At 41.2% G+C, this 18,968-nt stretch overlaps 1 protein-coding gene across 1 annotated transcript in view; it reads right to left on the bottom strand.

The window, feature by feature from the left end:
* The window catches only part of trabd2b (TraB domain containing 2B), a 334,868-nt gene that overhangs the window by 35,279 nt on the left and 280,621 nt on the right, over positions 1–18,968 (bottom strand). The window lies entirely within an intron of this gene.

Here is an 18,968-nt window from a genome sequence, read left to right as displayed (position 1 = left end):
GCCACTAGCCTGTCATTACAGACTTTGACCTTAAAAATGGTCATGCTGATGGCATTGGTCACAGCACAAAGGGCGCACTCCCTACACAAATTGAGGCTGGATAACATGACCAGTTCGCAGGGAAATGTACATTTTTACATCCAGGAACTGGTAAAACAGAACAGACAGGGGTCGGCAGGCCTACAAGTGATTTTCAATAACTACCCTGCAGATGAGCGACTGTGTGTGGTAACACATCTAAAAGAATACATTAAACAAACCAAAACCATCAGGGGCACAGAAAAGGCACTGCTCATTAGCCACAGACAGCCTCATAAACGAATAACAAAAAAGACCATTTCCAAATGGATAACACAAGTGCTTACTAAAGCAGGTATAGATACTAATTGTTTTAAATCTCACTCCACCAGGGCTGCAGCTACGTCGGCAGCATACAAGTTGGATGTTCCATTGGATCAGATCCTCAAGACGGCAGGATGGTCATCAGAAGGAACTTTCTGTAAATTTTATAATAAACCAGTGGAGGAAACTGGAACTTTTTCAAAAACTATTTTAAGTTCTGTAATATAATTTGTCCCCATGAATATACGGGGTTTTATGATTTCTTTATTAATAAATTTGTTTGTTGCATCTACATACCGTATGGACATCGAATATATTTCTCCCCCATACCAAGGCAGATGTGTGTCATGGACTCGTCCACGGCAAGAATCACAGAGCTTTGAAATCTTCATGGAGTCCCTCACGTGACTCCGAAGTAAAATAGTAAGATTAAACGAGAACTTACCAGTTCGAAGTTTGATCTGTATTTTATGAGGAGTAACGTTGAGGGAATACATGCCCTCCGCTCCCACCCTGGATCATAAAGTTGACTGGTATCTTTTTCTCTAATGTTACTATGTTTAAGTCATTACAGGTATCTGTGATTCACACCGCTGCTTTGAAGAATGATGCGCATGCGGACTAGCGGGCTCTTCATGTATTCCCTCAACGTTACTCCTCATAAAATACAGATCAAACTTCGAACTGGTCAGTTCTCGTTTAATCTTACTATTTTCTTCCAGACAATCAAAATTATATTGCATACCCAGTACTCAATGCAACAGTTGCTCTGCCAATGAATCAAAACACACCTCACAAAACAAACCCACTCTGCTTCTGTGTTATTAAACCTTCGCCATATAATGGAAGAACGAGCCATGCCAAATATTCTGATATGAGTCCCACCTGTCATTCTGGATAGGCTACAGGCAGTGGAAAAGCTTACTCGGAGATCTTGCTCTGCATGCAGTCACATAGATATTTTCGATATAGCCGCAAGTCTAATAACTTTGCTGATATCTGAAAGAAGGTGAGGATTACCTGAACTGCACTGTTTGATTTTGCTCATATTTCTTAAAGGGAGTCATCAATCAAGATTATCCCTTTAATAGGAATGCCTGGACCGCTAGGAATGGTGCAACCTAATGTGCAAAATGTACAACATTTTCTTTCAAAGGAATGCCATCTTTGAGGACCCCGAGCAGACTAAATTATCAGAGTTGGCATGCAAACGTGGCCCTGTTACCGTAATGTGCACTTCAGCCTGCATGATCTGCTGCTTGGAGTGCAGTGCCTGATGTTCCAAACCTCTACCCTGGCCCATATTTAGTCATAAAGCTCCGGTGGCCTTTATGTTAAAAAACCCCACGATGCTCAATCTTTTTGATCTAGAGCTAGAGATTTAAGATTAAGATACAAGGTGTCTGTTATCCCAATGCACGAGGATTCTTTTAACAAAAGAATATTAGTCAGAGACCGTGTAATGATTCTATTTGTAAATATGCTACCTAAAATGGAACTGAGCTGTTTACAGTACAAAATCCCCGAATTAAAAGATCCTAGCTAGAAGCAATGGAGAAAAGTTATGACTGAACGTACCCAGGGCTGCCAACAATGGGTGAGAGTTGGGAGTGAGAAATTGCGAGAGACCACGCCCAAGGGAGCGTAATGACCGGGGGGGGGGGGGGGGGGAGGGTGTGGGAGGGGGAGGAGGGTGTGGGTGGGAGGGGGGTGTCCCCCTTCCCATTGGTACAGAGCTTTTGCATTTTTTAGCTTGAAATTATGCAATCTGTAGCAAGTCTTTTAACTTATACTTGAATGCAATATTTATGCTTTAAATTTGATTAGCTAGGAATAAGGTTATGCTAAATTACATTCCTGATTATATTCCACAGTAGAGCCATGCTCTGATCAACAGGTGCAGAACATGAATGATCTTAGTTTATTCATGTATGGAAATCAGATTATGATCAAACACTTGGCCCATGTTGACCAACCTGGGTCTCACTGCACACCTGGTACTACTCCTGACCTGACTCCAGTTGCATACCTTCTCCCATTCCTGACCCTGAGCCCAGCCTTACACCTGGCCCCCTATTCAACCCTGATCATAGCTGCTTACCTGCTTAGGTTCCTAGTGATGAACACTCCCATTGTCCCAGCTTGGACTGCACGCCTAGTACTATTCCAAACCTTGACTCTGGACGCACACTTGGTCTTGCTCCTAGCCCCTCTGCACTGACAATATATTTGGCCCACACATAAAGCCCCATATCTGAACCCCTGGACTTAAACTATTGTTCAAGTCCACACGTGCTTATCTAATGCGGTAATCTTTTATAGAGCACTTCACAGACCAAATTTTGTATTACAAAATTTGCTACATCCATTGGCTTCCTTGTTATCTAACATGCTAGTTATTTTGTCAAAGAAGTCATCAATTCGTTGAACACAATTTCTCATCCGTAAAATTATGCTCACTCAACTGTATAAGGATTCTGTTACAATTTCCTTCATTTTCCTAACAAACTGTCGTGAAGTCATTTTCATTCCCAATATTTTCAATATTTTGCTGTCTTCCTCTCAGCTGGGACTTTCCAAAATGCAAAGTCCAATAACTATATATTTAAGCAATATTATTCAATTAAATGTGATCTTGAGAGTACATAATATTTTCTGTGGTATTTATAACACAACAATAATAAAAAGATCTTTGTTTTAATTGCACTACCAACATGCATACATTATTATATTACAGTTAATATGTACCGAGGGCATTTTTTTGTTCCAATGCTCCCCATTCCCAATTACTTTTACATTGAAGTGATTGAAATCCAAGTGAAGTTTAAATGGCATAAGAAAAATAAAACTTCCGGAATGGATGATATTCATTACCTGGTAGGTTGGAGTCAGTATCAGCACAATTATTATATTAAACTTAGAATCTTTAGATGTCCTGGTCCAAGCTAAAAATAAAGACAAATAATAACCTCCTCACACATTCCCCTGCAAGAACAAGGCTCGAAATTAGTGGTTGCCCGTGTGCCACTGACCACCCAAAGTGCCGCCGGGCAACCTAAACTCTGATTCAATTTGCAAGGCTTGGCACTGCAGATACTGGTTTATACCGAAGATAGACATAAAAAACTGGAGTAACTCAGCGGGTCAGGCAGCATCTCTGGAGAGAAGGAAGTGACGTTTTGTGTCGGCGACAACTGTATTGCGTGGGAAAGATGCTAAGTGCGGTGCGACGGAGGGTGGGAGAGAATGGCGGGCCCTGCACAGCAGCAGCAGCGGCAGTGGTTCCACCTCCTCCTCCTCCCGCCCCCCGCCCACCCTGATAACAGCCGTTGCCTGCCACTCTGCCAACGGCGCTTTCAAAACAAACCGTTGGAGGAGGGAGGTGTCGGGCAGAAGCGGAAGTTGGGGGGGGGGGGGGGGGGGGGGGGGGGGGGGTTGGACTGAGGATAGAGCGCGTTGATTGGAGGAGGGAGACATGCCAAAAAACTCTCAGCAGACCAGCACCGCAGCTAGGATTGATCCCGGCACTGGACCATCCCCGTCCCCACCCGATAGCCCCTCCACACTCTTGAAAATATCCAGTGAATTGGCCTCCACTGCCTTCTGTGGCAGATAATTCCACAGATTCACAACTCTGCATGAAGAAAGTTTGTCCTCATCTCAGTCCTAACTGGCCTACCCTTTATTCTTAAACTGTGAACCCTGGTTCTGAACTCCCCCAACATCGGGAACATTTTTCCTGCAGTGAAAATATAGCAGGCAAGCAGGATGCTTTCTCCAACCACCCCTATTTGAAGGCCACTATTTTCCACCATTTCTACCCAGTGCTTGGTACTTACTTCCAGCAGCTACTGGTTGTCCTCCAGGATGCACCGAGCCGCAGCCTGATCCATGCCGGTCATCTGGTCGAATTCGGCACAGAGACTCTCATGGCAGTGGCACAACACTTTCGACGCCTCCGATGGCCCGGAACTCTTGCACTGAGGCTGCTCCATGGCCGGAGCTGCAGCGAGCGACTCACCAGCCCGGAAAACACTCGCCAGCCCGGCAAACGCTCATCAGCCCCGGCTCCCCATCTGCATCTGTCCCCGCCGCTGCTTCTACTTCCATTTCTCCCTCAGCCCCGGCTATCCAAGAGCCGCGGCCCATGAAGTTGATATGAGTTTTGAAATTTTCTTTGATCACAGAATTTCTCTCAAGAGAGCGTGAGAAATTTGTGATCAGCGTGAGAGCGTGAGAATTTGGCAAAATGCGTGATTCTCATGCTCAATGCGTGAGAGTTGGCAGCCCTGACTTACAGTACCTCAGTGATAAATAAAATCAACTATTCTGCCTTTAATTATTATTCTATGAAGTCTCCTGGATAGTCACAGATATGCTGGCTGATATGGTAATGCATAGTTGTGACTACCCAATGTGCCCTTGTTCTATAACAAAGTGGATGGTTGGCACCTTCTACGCTCTATAACATGATGTTTCCCTTGGGATAAGTAATTGAAGGCAGCCAAGAATGGGGTGTACCAAAATGAATCAGCCTCTATTCCAGAGAGAAGAGAGGAAGAGAGAGAGAGAGAGAGAGAGGGAGAGAGGGAGAGAGAGAGAGAGGGAGAGAGGGAGAGGGAGAGAGGGAGAGGGAGAGAGGGGAGAGGGAGAGAAGGAGAGGGAGAGAAGGAGAGGGAGAGAAGGAGAGGAAGGAGAGGGAGAGAGGGAGAGGGAGAGAGAGAGAGAATAAATGTAAAAGAGGCAAGCTACCCAACGTGCCTTATAATGTAGTCCACACGGGGTAAAGCATGGATTCCTTCAAAGAAATTCAATGAGGTTTGACTTGGGTCAATTGGGATTCAGTGAGCAGATCCTGCTCTCATCACCGGGTTTGACATAAAAGGCGTAAGTAATAAAACAACTGGGCTTGCATCCACAATAAACACACAGAGGCATGCATCAGGAGTTTTCTTTTACATTTTATCAGTGGCTTACTTCCAAAGGTCAGTAAACCAATACCAGGACATTACAAGTGTCTAAAATCTATGATTCTGGGAGAAGACCAAGCACAACAAAGGTTTAAAGACTTCCCTGCCTCAGGCCCCATTCTTGTAAATGCACACCTCGCGCGTGTTATTGCTGCACAACTTTCTTTCTTGATCAGACATAAGTTTCTTCAATAAAGGTTTGGAATAAGGGGTAAGCCATTTAGAACAGCGATGATGAAAAACGTTTTCACACAGAGAGTTATGAGTGTGAAATTCTCTGCCTCAGAGGGTGGTGGAGGCTGGTTCTCTGGATGCTTTCAAGAGAGAGCTAGACAGAGATAGCAGTCAAGGGATATGGGTAGAAGGCAGGAACGGGGTATTGATCGTAGATGATCAGCCATGATCACATTGAATGGCAGTGCTGGCTCGAGGGCACCTACTGTACCTATTATCTATTGTCTATTGACGCACTCAAAGATATCCTCTAAGTTTCCTCCAACACGAAGAGTTTTTTTTTTCCCTCTTTGTATCTGTAATCTAATAATAATCACGTACAGGCCATATTAGAGCTAGAGAGAGGCTAATATTTAATGACCAAGCAGCAGATTTCAATATTCAAGTAGGAACTGCAGATGCTGGAAAATCGAAGGTACACAAAAATGCTGGAGAAACTCAGCGGGTGCAGCAGCATCTATGGAGCGAAGGAAATAGATAACGTTCTTCAGAAAAAGGGTTTCGGCCCGAAACGTTACCTATTTCCTTCGCTCCATAGATGCTGCTGCACCCGCTGAGTTTATCCAGCATTTTTGTGTACCCCAGCAGATTTTAATGTTCAGCAGTGTTGAAACTTAGGATAGCGCAGTCTGTTATTTTGAACCCGTACTCAAAGAGAAATCAGGCAGGTGACTACTCTTGATACTCTGCCGCAGATCCAAGTTGAAATCAGTCTGCATTTCGGTGATTAATATGATGACAGACTTTGTATCCTTTTTATGATTTTTTTAAATTAAAAATTGATAAAGTCAGAGAGTAAGACTAGGATAGTCCCAGGTTCACTCCCAGGTGTACAGTTTGACGCAGCTAAGATATTAATAGAGATGTAACAATTAGAAATCAGCACCTCTAGGCTATCTCTGCCTAGACTTGAAGAATCAACTGCATGAAGAAGGTCTGGGAAAATGAGTGCGGCAATGGACTATTCAAACAGTACCTTTAGGTGGGCCTGGAAAGTGAAATTATTTATATGAATTTTACCACATTAGATCTTATTCCATGTTTAAAAACAATTCCTTTTAAAACACTGGTAGCTGCAATTAAAGTGTTTTTAGATGAGTGTGCCCTAGAAAATAATTTCTCACTAATAACATAAATGGTCAAATATAAAATAAATGAGCCAAATACAGAGTGCAATAATCTTCCCACAGAATCTGTCAAAGCTAGAAAGCAAGAGCACAATGTTTGGCTCAAGCATCCCTCTAATACAATTAAAGGATAGATAGTTAATACAATTAAGAAACAAGGAACTGCAGATGTTGGAATCTGATGCAAAATACAAAGTGCTGGAGCAACTCAGCAGGTCAGGCAGCATGTCTGGAGAACATGGATAGGTAACGTTTCGGGTCATGACCCATTTTCAAATTCTGGCGAAGGCTCCCGCACTGAAACGTCGCCTATCCATGTTCTCCAGAGATGCTGCCTGACCCGCTGAGTTACTCCAGCAGTTTGTGTTTTGTAATTAATACAATTCTCTGAAGTATAGAATGTCAACCCCAAGATAGTGCTCTTCATGCACTTTGCAAACATCTACACTCTGCAGCCTTTGTAGTTTATCTCCTTTCCATTAAAGACACAAAACAGAAGTTTCTGAATTTATATTGTCATAAAGATATTATTTATAAATCACAGCTTAACTAAATCCCAAAGCAATTGTGTTTGTTTTTCCATTTACACAATGAGACAAAGAGGAAAACAAAGGAACAGACAGCCATGCAACAAGAATGCGAGATAAGCAGGGAGTCAAACACTGGAAGAGGGACTTCTTTGTTTTACTTCTGAATTTGTGCAATGCAGAGAAGATTTTTCACGATATATTTACAAGCATTAAATTTGATACAAGCTGGTTTCGGCTTTGTGCCAAGCAGAACATGTATTGCATAAATCATAAGTTATTAACTCAAGAGTCAAAACCAAGAGAGATTCCCAGCTCCAGGGAGTCTGACTTAATTTTGCTCTGATGTCAGCTCAGGTCATGACTTCAGTTTAAGGATATGCTTATACTATAACTAATGTGAAGCAAATCCACTTTCTGATTCTACAGCTGCATTGTAAATTACCTTTAGTTGCAGACTGGCAATTATTTAAAACAATATAACAATTATTTTACTGCTACTTAATTATTCAGTTCTCCCAGTTTGATTTCATTGTGACTTTGAACAACTGTGCCTTTTGATTTAAACAAAAATCAGTAATAAATCACAATGATCAGAGTCTTTACCTCATGTTTGTAATTTTTTTCGTTGACATTTTTAGCAACAAGTTTTTCACCCTTCCTTACCTGTCCAATGAAGTAACATTTCATAGTGGTCATAAACCATTATATCATCCAGGTGTTGCTTTTACTTTTATGCATCGCTCTGCTGGCGATTTAGCCACTGAAAATGTTGAAATCCAGCCCACTCTGTCCCCATCTAACTTCAACATATTCATGTCCCAAACAAAGCATTTTGGAGCAGAAACCCAGCTGAGTTGCTTAGTAAGGGGCGGGTTGGGGGGGGGGGGTAATGGAGGGTGACAGTAGTACCTACAAAGAGAGCACCTGGTGATCAGGCAGCAAGCATTCTTGATAATAAAATATTCATTTTGGGACACAGCAATGTCAATGTGAATGAAAGTAGTCATGTTTAGTATGTTGTTGCATATCAGGGCTCTCACTTAACTTTTTTTCCCTGTTGCCAGCCGGGCAACCTAGACAGCTTTTTAGGTTGCCAAATGGCAGTTTAGGTGGTCATTTAAGACGGCTTGCATGACGCGTGCAATAATATGCTCGGACGAAGTGCGTAGCTACAGTCGGCATTATGCTTAATGAAACATTCACATATTATTTCTGCTTGAAATAAAGTCACAAACTAAACATATTCACCAACCAAGACATGATATATACCACAATGACATGCAACAAAATTATAATAGAGTATCTCAACTCTTTTTACACATTGCAATTAATGCAATTTCAATTATTTATTTCCACTTCCAAACAAAAATGTGGTTGGATTATTCAGTGTTTGATCAACCTGTGTCAATAAATCCTGGACCATGGTAACATATATGCTCAACCATACACACTACAGATTGATGCAAGTATGTTTTCTGTGAAGGACCAAAAATTATCATGACATGGCCATAGCATGTGTCGTTATTGCTATTGGTACAGAAACACTCTCGCTTCCCACATAATTTATCCACAACAAAATATACAGGTTGCAAGGAAATATCTAAAGGCATTTTATGATAATAGCTGTTAAAACTGACTGTACCCATCTGACAGGTTAAACATCACACTAACTGACAAGAGATGGCCAAAGGACATAACTGCAGCAAATGTTCTTTTGGTAATATGTTTAAAGGTGTCAAAACGCCACATTACCAGACATTCAGATTAGATGTATGTGCTGTGAATAGCAATGAAGATACCCAGTTTGTATGCACCAGATTTAAAAAAAATTATTGATTGCTGTTTCCATCATTCCCACTTCAGAATTAACGTTAAAATTTCAACTGAAATATCTCCTGACCAAATTTGTGATGTATATGACCGACTGTAGAAGTAAAACCTGGATAAATCCAACGTATAGTTGTGAATGTTGCTCATTAAATAACTACAGTATTGATACTCCATATTAAGAGCATTGATTTGCTGTTAAAATTAATTTTGTAATAACAAACTATCTCATTACAGCCCTTGTATATATTTTGTCTACATTCTCTCTGTAGCTGCACTTTGTTCACTGCTCTGTTTATTTTATATTTTGCTCTACTGATGTATTTATGTATGGCATGATTTTCCTGGATAGCATGCAAAATAAAGTTTGTCACTGCATTTTGGTACACATGATTTTAAAACAATATCAATCTGCCTAATGATTATAGGATAAGGAGTCTTTAAACAGTGGCACAGCAGTAGAGTTGCTGCCTTACAGTGCCAAAGACCCAGGTTCGATCCTGACTACAGGTACTTTCTGTACAGAGTTTATATGTTCTCCCTGTGACCGCCTGGCTTTCCTCCGGGTGCTCCAGTTTCCTGCCACATTCCAAAGATGTGCACCTTTTTAGATTAATTGACTTCTGTAAATTACCCCTCGTATGAAGGATAGAGTACAGATGATCATTGGTTGGCACAGACTCAGGGGTCCAAAACAGGGATGGAAATCGCTATCAGAACATGGGGGAGGGGGGGCAGTTTCTTGGTGGTGCACGCGCACACACACACACACGAGGCTTGGGAGGCTTCTACCGTGGACCCCGTGGACGGTAACATCGGGAGCTGACTGATTGGTGACCGAACTCCAGCAACAGCAGCTTCATCCACCCCGAATCGTGGGGCTTCAATTGGCTCGTTCACGGGGTTTCATTGCCTGGCTCGGCTTAAAACTGGCTGTGGGATCTTCCATCGCCTGGCGGGGGCTTCAACATCGGGAACCTCGATCGCCTCGAAGCACCAATTTGACCGCGGGGCAGTGGAAGATCCCGTGGCCGATTTTTTTTGTTTTTTTTTTTGTTTGTTTATTTTATTAGAAGTTAATACAGCACAAAACAGTACAGTGGCACCTAATTTTAGGTGCCAACTATGTAATACCGTAATCCATTCTATGTACAACCTCTAGTTTTATGTTATAAGAAGGAAGTAAGCAGGACAAGAAAAAGAAAACAATAGAAAGGGGAAAAAGTGGAAAAATAGATGGTAGAGAGTAGAAAAACGTGAAGTGTGTATATAAAAAATAAAAAAAGTAAGAGAGAAAGTGGAAAGTAGAAATAGAAGAGAAGGCCCCTTAAAAGAGAAATTTTCAAATCTGTATTCGGAGATGTAGATCTATCCGCGTCATGAACTGAAATCAGCAATCCTTACGGTACTGCTGCATCACATGATTCCAAAAAGTCGATGAAAGGAGACCAACTCCTTAAGAATTGGTCATATTTATCTATTAGTCGGAGTCTCATTTCTTCAAGGCGTGCTATGTCCATCATATTCCTAATCCACATTTTAACAGTTGGTGTGGTTGTATTTTTCCAAAATTTAAGTATCAATTTCTTTCCAATTATTAACCCATAATTAAAAAAAAACATTTTGATCTTTATTTAAATTGGTATCTTCTCCTATTATTCCAAATATAATCCATTCCGTTTTGGGTTCTATTCTTGACTTGAAAATCTTTGTAAATATATCAAATATATCACTCCAAAATTTATTCAACTTTGTACATCCTACAAATGAGTGTGTTATATTAGCGTTTTGAAACAAACATTTATCGCATCTGGGAGAGACGTTTGGATAAAATTTATTCAACCTCGTTTTTGAATAATATAGTCTATGTAATAATTTGAATTGAATTAAATTATGTCTTGCATTAATAGAACAGTTATGTGTATTCATCAAATACTTTTCCCATCTATCCTTCGAGATCTTTATCATTAGCTCTTGTTCCCAATCTTCCCTTAATGCTTCTGTTGAGGGTGATTCTCTATTTAATATATTATTATAAAAGTATGATATTAATTTTTGTGAATCAGCCTTAATATTTATTGCTTCTTCTAAAGGATCTAAAAATATAGTTTGAAATCTATGTGTATATTTCTTCATAAAGTCACATACCTGTATATATTTAAAATATTGATTATCCTTCAATTTAAATTTTAATTTTAATTGTTGAAATGATAACAGTTTGACCACTTCATACATATCCCCTACTTTCCTAATCCCCAGTCTATCCCATTGTTGATATGTGTTGTCGATGAGAGAAGGTTTGAATGCGGGGTTGTTCAATAGTGGGGTTAGTACTGATAAATTATTTAATTTCAAGGATATTTTTATTTGTTTCCAAATTCTTATTATATTGTGAATAATTGGGTTCTTCTTATATATTATACTATTCAATTTTATCGGTGAGAGCAGGATCGTTCCTATATTGTGCGGATAGCACTCCTCTTTCTCCATTCTTATCCACTCCAACTGCTGAGTGGAACTATCCAGCCAGTATATTATGTTCTTAATATGCACTGCCCAGTAGTAATATATAAAGTTAGGTAATGATAAACCCCCAACTTCTTTAGATTTGCACAAATGCTTTCGTTGAATTCTATGTGTTCTGTAGTCCCATATAAAATTAGTGATAGTGGAATCTAATTTTTTGAAAAAATATTTTGGAATATATATTGGGATCGCTTGAAACAAATATATTAATTGTGGTAAGAAAGTCATTTTTATAGCGTTAATTCTACCTATCAATGAGAGCGGAAGCGTTTTCCAAAATTTAATCGTATCATTCAGTTTATTTAATAGTGGTATAAAATTGGCACTAAATAATGATTTGTGTCTTCTCGTAATTTGAATACCCAGGTACTTGAATTTTTCTGTTGCAATTTTGAAGGGGAATTTTAGTAAGTGTCTCGAATCTTGTGGTTTTAAAGACATAATTTCGCTTTTATTCCAATTTATTCTATATCCTGAAAAAGAGCCGAATTCCTCAATTAGTGTTAATAAGGTGGGTATACTCGTTTGTGTATTAGTAATATATAAAAGGATATTATCAGCGTATAATGAGATTTTATTCTTTGAGTCCTTGCTGTTATATCCGTGAATATTCGGGTGATTTCTAATCCTTTTGGCCAGCGGTTCTATCATAAGGGCAAATAGCAATGGTGATAAGGCACACCCTTGCCTATTACCCCTTGATAAGTAAAATTTTGGAGATAGCGTATTGTTAGTTAATATTCTTGCCGTAGGTCTATCATAAAGTTGTTTAATCCATCTAATAAAATTCTCTCCCATATTGAATTTTTGGAGTACCTTGTATAAATACTGCCATTCTACTTGATCAAATGCCTTCTCTGCATCTAACGTGACCACTGAGATATCTTCATTGTCCTCCTTATGAGAGTACATTATATTAAAAAGCCTTCTCAAATTATTAAATGATTGTCTTTTGGGTATAAATCCCGTTTGATCCGTATTTATTAAATTGTTAATATAATTATTTAGCCTTCTAGCTAGAATCTTTGCTAAAATTTTCTGATCCGTATTTAGAAGTGATATAGCTCTATAAGAACCAGGTTCATCTAAATCTTTATCTTTTTTTGGTATAAGCGTTATTGTTGCTTCTGCTAGGGTTTCTGGTAGTTTATTTTCAGTATAAGCCTGCGTGTATAAATTAAATAATCTTGGTACAATTGACTCCTGAAATCTTTTATAAAATTCATTACTAAAGCCATCTGGTCCTGGGGTCTTCCCATTTTTCAATGAGTTTATTATTTGTTTTATTTTTCACTAGTAATCCGTGCTCCTAATTGCTCTTGTTCTAAACTATCCAATTTTGGGAGCTTGCAATTATCTAAAAAATTTGTAATTTTACTTACACCGTGGCCGATTTTAAGGCACACCGGGCGATGAAAGGCCCCACGAACGGGCCGATTCAAGCTCCGCTCTATGATCTTTTCTCCACCAGGACGTCTCCCTCCTCCAATCACCACGCTCTATCATCAGTCCCACTCCCCTACTTCCGCATCTGACCGACACCTCCCTCCTCCAATCATCGCGCTGAATCATCATGTCCCCCCTCCCGACTGCCTGCTGAGCGATGTCTCCCTCGTCCAATTGGCGCCGTCAATCATCCCACCCCCGCTATCTTGCGAAAAGCGAAGTTTTTTAATAGATTTTTTCACCAAATTTCAAAATCCGGATTACAATACAATACAATACAATACAATACAATACAATACAATTTATTTGTTGTCATTTAAAGCCAGAGGTTCAAACAAAATTTGGTTTTTGCAGTCATACAAACAAGAAGAACCAAGACACAACACAATTTACACGAACATCCATCACAGTGAATTTCCTCCTCACTGTGATGGAAGGCAAAGTCTTATCTCTCCCCTGCTCACCTCGTTCTCCTCCCGATGTCAGAGTCAAAGCCCCCAGCGGGCGATGGTAAATAAGTCCCGCGGCAATTATAAAGCCGCGCCGGGCGATGCAAGGCCGCGCTCCGGTTCTTGGTGTTGGAGCCCCCGGCGTGCGCTAACAAGTCCCGCGGGCATTTAAAGCCGCGCCGGGCGATGATGTAAGCCCCTGCTCCAGGTCATCCTCAACCCCGCAACTCAGGCAGAAGTCGCCGTTGCGGAAGCCCCGAAAAGCGGTCTCCCAGCAGGGACCCGCGGGCTCACGGTGTTACTGTCTACCAGACCTGCGTTAAGCCCCCGAATCTGCAGGGTCGGGCTGCAGCAGCGCGCTACCACCGCTCCTCCCGCTCCGAACTTGGCCAGCTCCACGATGGTGGGTAAGTCCGCAGCTCCGCGACTGGAGCCCTAGGTCGTTCCGGTTGGAGGCCGCTCCACGGTGCTTGGCCCCAACGACAACGGAGACCCGACAGAGAACAGGTCAGGTTCTCCGTGCAGGAGAAAGATTTTAAAAAGAGTGGAAGGGCTATAGTAATAGGGGATTCAATTGTAAGGGGAATAGATTGGCGTTTCTGCGGCCGCAAACGAGACTCCAGGATGGTATGTTGCCTCCCTGGTGCAAGGGTCAGGGGTGTCTCTGAGCAGCTGCAGAACATTCTGGAGGGGGAGGGTGAACAGCCAGTTGTCGTGGTGCACATTGGCACCAATGATAAAGGTAAAAGTGGGATGAGGTCCTACAAGGTGAATTTATGGAGCTAGGGGATAAACTTAAAAGAAGGACCTCAAAGGTAATAATCTCTGGATTGCTACCAGTGCCACATGCTAGTCAGAGTAGAAATAGGAAGATATTTCAGTTGAATATGTGGCTTGAAAATTGGTGCAAGGGGGAGGGATTCAAATTTCTAGGGCAATGGAACCAGTTCTGGGGGAAGAGGGGCCAGTACAAACAGGACGGTCTGCACCTGGGCTGGAATGGAACCAATGTCCTTGGGGGAGTATTTGCTAGTGCTGTCGGAGAGGATTTAAACTCAATGTGGCAGGGGGATGGGAGCATGTGCAGAGAGACAGAGGAGTGTAAAATGAGGGTAGAAGAAATAGGTAGCAAGGTGGAAAGTAAAAGTGGCAGGCAGACAAATCCAGGGCAAAAATCAAAAAGGGCCACTTTTCAACATGATTGTATAAGGGGTAAGAGTGTTGTAAAAACAAGCCTTCAGGCTTTGTGTCTCAATGCAAGGAGCATTCGTAATAAGGTGGATGATTTGAATGTGCAGATTGTTATTAATGAATATGATATAGTTGGGATCATGGAGACATGGCTCCAGGGTGACCTAGGCTGGGAGCTGAACATCCAGGGATATTCAATATTCAGGAGGGATAGACACAAAGGAAAAGGAGGTGGTTGGTTAGAGAGGAGCGTGGTTTGTTAGAGAGGAGGTTAATGCAATAGAAAGGAAGGAAGGACATTAGCTTGGAGGGAGTGGAATCGATATGGGTGGAGCTGCAAAACACTAAGGGGCAGAAAATGCTAGTGGGAGTTGTGTACAGGCCACCTAAAGTAGTAGTGGAGTTGAGGTTGGCATCAAACAGGAAATTAGAAATTCGTGCAACAAAGGTAAAACTGTTATAATGGGTGACTTCAATCTACATATAGATTGGGTGAATCAAATTGGCAGGGGTGCTGAGGAAGAGGATTTCATGGAATATATGCAAGATAGTTTTCTAAACCAACATGTAGAGGAACCAACGAGAGAGCAGGCTTATCTAGACTGGGTATTGAGTAATGAGGAAGGGTTAGTTAGCAGTCTTGTTGTGCGTGGCCCCTTGGGCAAGAGTGACCATAATATGGTTGAGTTCTTGATTAGAATGGAAAGTGACAAAGATAACTTTGAGGGAATGAGACGTGAATTGGCCAAGCTAGACTGGCAATTGATTCTTAAAGGGTTGACGGTGGATATGCAATGGAAGGCATTAAAAGACACATGGATGAACTACAACAATTGTTCATCCCAGTCTGGCAAAAGAATAAATCAGGGCAGGTAGTGCATCCGTGGATAACAAGGGAAATCAGGGATAGTATCAAAACAAAAATGAAGTATACAAATTAGGCAGAAAAAGCAGCCTACCACTGGACTGGGAGAAATTCAGAGTCCAGCAGAGGAGGACAAAGGGCTTAATTAGGGAAGGGAAAATAGACTATGGAAGAAAACTAGCAGGGAACATAAAAACTGACACCAAAAGCTTTTATATATATGTGAAGAGAAAAAGATTAGTTAAAACAAATGTGGGTCCCTTGCAGTCAGAAACAAGTGAATTGATCATGGGGTACAAGGACATGGCAGACCAATTGAACTTTGGTTCTGCCTTCACTAAGACATAAATAATTTGCCGGAAATACCAGGGACGTTGGGTCAAATGAGATGGAGGAGCTGAGTGAAATCCAGGTTAGTCGGGAAGTGGTGTTTTGAATTGAGTGGATTAAAGGCCGATAAATCCCCAGGGCCAAATAGGCTGCATCCCAGAGTGCTTAAGGAAGTAGTCCTAGAAATACTGGATGCATTGGTGATAATTTTTCAAAACTCTTTAGATTCTGGAGTAATTCCTGAGGATTGGAGGGTAGCTAATGTAACCCCACTTTTTAAAAAGGGAAGGAGAGAGAAAATGGGGAATTACAGACCAGTTAGTCTAACATCGGAAGTGGGGAAAATGCTAGAGTCAGTTATTCCAGCACATTTGCAAACAGGTGAAATCATTGGACAAAGTCAGCATGGATTTATGAAAGGTAAATCATGTCTAACGAATCTTATAGAATTTTTCGAGGATGTAACTAGTAGTGGATAGGGAGAACTAGTGGATGTGTTATATCTGGTCTTTCAGAAGGCTTTCGACAAGGTCCCACATGAGAGATTAGTATGCAAACTTAAATCACATGGTATTGGGGGTTCAGTATTGATATGGATAGAGAACTGGCTGGCAAACAGGAAGCAAGGAGTAAACGGGTCCTTTTCAGAATGGCAGGCAGTGACTAGTGGGGTACCGCAAGGCTCAGTGCTGGGACCCCAGCTATTTACAATATCTATTAATGATTTGGGCAAGGGAATTGAATGCAACATCTCCAAGTTTGCAGATGACATGAAGCTGGGGAGCAGTGTTAGCTGTGAGGAGGATGCTAGGAGGCTGCAAGGTGACTTGGATAGGTTGGGTGAGTGGGCAAATGCATGGCAGACAGAGTATAATGTGGATAAATGTGAGGTTATCCACTTTGGTGGCAAGAACAGGAAAGTAGACTATTATCTGAATGGTGGCCGATTAGGAAAAGGGGAGATGCAACGAGACCTGGGTGTCATGGTACACCAGTCATTGAAAGTAGGCATGCAGGTGCAGCAGGCAGTGAAGAAAGCGAATGGTATATTAGCATTCATAGCAAAAGGATTTGAGTATAGGAGCAGGGAGGTTCTACTGCAGTTGTACAGGGCCTTGGTGAGACCACACCTGGAGTATTGCGTACAGTTTTGGTCTCCTAATCTGAGGAGATACATTCTTGCCATAGAGGGAGTACAGAGAAGGTTCACCAGACTGATTCCTGGGATGGCAGGACTTTCATATGAAGAAAGACTGGATAGACTCGGCTTGTACTTGCTAGAATTTAGAAGATTGAGGGGGAGATCTTATAGAAACTTACAAAATTCTTAAGGGGTTGGACAGGCTAGATGCAGGAAGATTGTTCCCGATGTTGGGGAAGTCCAGAATAAGGGGTTACAGTTTAAAAATAAGGGGGAAGTCTTTTAGGACCGAGATGAGAAGAAAACCATTTCACACAGACAGTGGTGAATCTCTGGAATTCTCTGCCACAGAAGGTAGTTGAGGCCAGTTCATTGGTTATATTTAAGAGGGAGTTAGATGTGGCCCTTATGGCTAAAGGGATCAGGGGGTATGGAGAGAAGGTAGGTACAGGATACTGCGTTGGATGATCAGCCATGATCATATTGATTGGCGGTGCAGGCTCGAATGGCCGAATGGCCTATTCCTCCTCCTATTTTCTGTGTTTTTATGTTTCTATGCTAACTGTATCCAACATTTTCTGTTTATATTTCAGGTTTCCAGCATTTTCAGTTGTGTTTTAACTTCATTTTGCTTTAATTGGTGTTCTTTTTAAGGTAAGAGAACAATAATTACCAATATATTAATTATCAATTTTATCCATCCCAGCAGATAGTAATATAGCACTAAGAAGGTGAGGATCCGAGTTATTAGAGCTGAGTTTATGGTGATCCTTGGGGTTGCATGTGTGGCTGGTATAAAGAGTGAATCTTGGAAGTACTGTGCTCAGTTGAATAGTTCTACGATGAGAATAGCATGTGAGAAGTGTGTAAAATGGATAGCCTGTTCTTTCAGTTATGCCATTATTCTGTTTTATGGTAGATGGCATAATACTAGTTTTTGTAGTTTATTTCAACGTAAAGCCCCACATCAGTGGTGTCTCCATCAATCGGGAATACAGCATGGGCAGTGGCATGGGCAGTGGCATGGGCAGCTGTGCTAAAAGAGCATGGTGTGCTGTCAGGAACTGGGGATCAGAGCATGGAGACAGGAATGTGGCTGAGATCAGCGGCATTTGTGTATGAAGACTAAAGGGAATAACAGGAGGATGAAAGCCTGGGGAATTCCAATTCAACAGAGTGCATGCAGTGAAGAGACAGGGAGAAAGTGTGTGAGAGAGAGAGAGAGAGAGAGATGAGAGAGAGAGGAGAGAGAGAGAGAGAGAGAGAGAGAGAGAGAGAGAGAGGGAGGGGGAGGGAGAGAGAGAGAGAGAGAGTGAGTGAGAGGTGGGAGAGAGACCAGTAAAATAATCAGAGAGATCATTCATGTTAAAAACAGAACAAAGAAATGATAGAAAATGAGATTGGAAAAGAAAAAGTGGAAACAATGAAAATTTAAGGCAGAAGCAAACACAAAAATAATGAAGAGAAGAGAGAGAAGGAGAATATAAGACTGAGCCACAGAGAGTGGTGTGGAAATTTAAAAAGGAAGATAAAAAATAAAAAATGGGAAATGAGGAAAATAGATTTCGGGTGAGACTGAATGAAGGAATTGTTAGGGCAGAGTACAGAAAATTGATGGTTACAGACAGTGGGAGTAATAGAAGGAAAGAATACAGAGATGAAGAATTAAAGAAGGAAGATAAAAGATTTAGAGATAAAATCACTGTGATCAGGCAATATTGGAATTAATTCATTGCTATGTTGAATATTGTTAGCTATTTGCATTGCTATATGAGTCAATTTGGAATAAGCACCATATTATTTGATCAGATCAGTTAATTGTTATATTCACCAGGGTGCAATAAAATTCTTTGTTCACATGAAGCTCATAGAATATAGTATAATGATAGACAAATACAACTGCAAATGCAAAAGGATAATGTCATGTAATTTTGTGGTGTGAAAGTGCAGCATGCAAATTGTGTCATGACCATTTCATGAACGTTTGTCA

Source organism: Leucoraja erinacea, chromosome 10, assembly GCF_028641065.1.
Source record: "Leucoraja erinacea ecotype New England chromosome 10, Leri_hhj_1, whole genome shotgun sequence".
Taxonomy (NCBI): Eukaryota; Metazoa; Chordata; class Chondrichthyes; order Rajiformes; family Rajidae; genus Leucoraja; species Leucoraja erinaceus.
Note: the sequence above shows the minus strand (reverse complement) of the source record. Positions and strands in the feature narration are given on the sequence as shown.